We start from the raw sequence: 363 nt of genomic DNA on the forward strand, positions 1-363 counted from the left end.
GAGCGGCAAAAGTATGTGAATCTCTAGGATTAGCTGTTAATTTAAAGGTGAAATTAGAGTCCATCTGTTCAGAGGCATTTTTAATCAGTGAGATGAATATCAGGTGTCAGTGTGTGCCCTGTTTTATTTAAAGAACAGGGATCTATCAAAGTTGGGTCATGTTTGTGGAACTGCATTATGGCACAAACAAATGAGATCTCTGAGGACCTCAGAAAAATAGTTGGTGTTGCTCATCAGGCTAGAAAAGGTTTCAAAGCAATCTCTAAAGAGTTTGGACTCCAATCCATGGTCAGACAGATTGTGTACAAATGGAGGAAATTCAAGACCACTGTTACCCTCCCCAGGAGTGCTCCACCAACAAAG

This window comes from Sinocyclocheilus anshuiensis, unplaced genomic scaffold, assembly GCF_001515605.1.
Source record: "Sinocyclocheilus anshuiensis isolate Anshui unplaced genomic scaffold, SAMN03320099.WGS_v1.1 scaffold1393, whole genome shotgun sequence".
Taxonomy (NCBI): Eukaryota; Metazoa; Chordata; class Actinopteri; order Cypriniformes; family Cyprinidae; genus Sinocyclocheilus; species Sinocyclocheilus anshuiensis.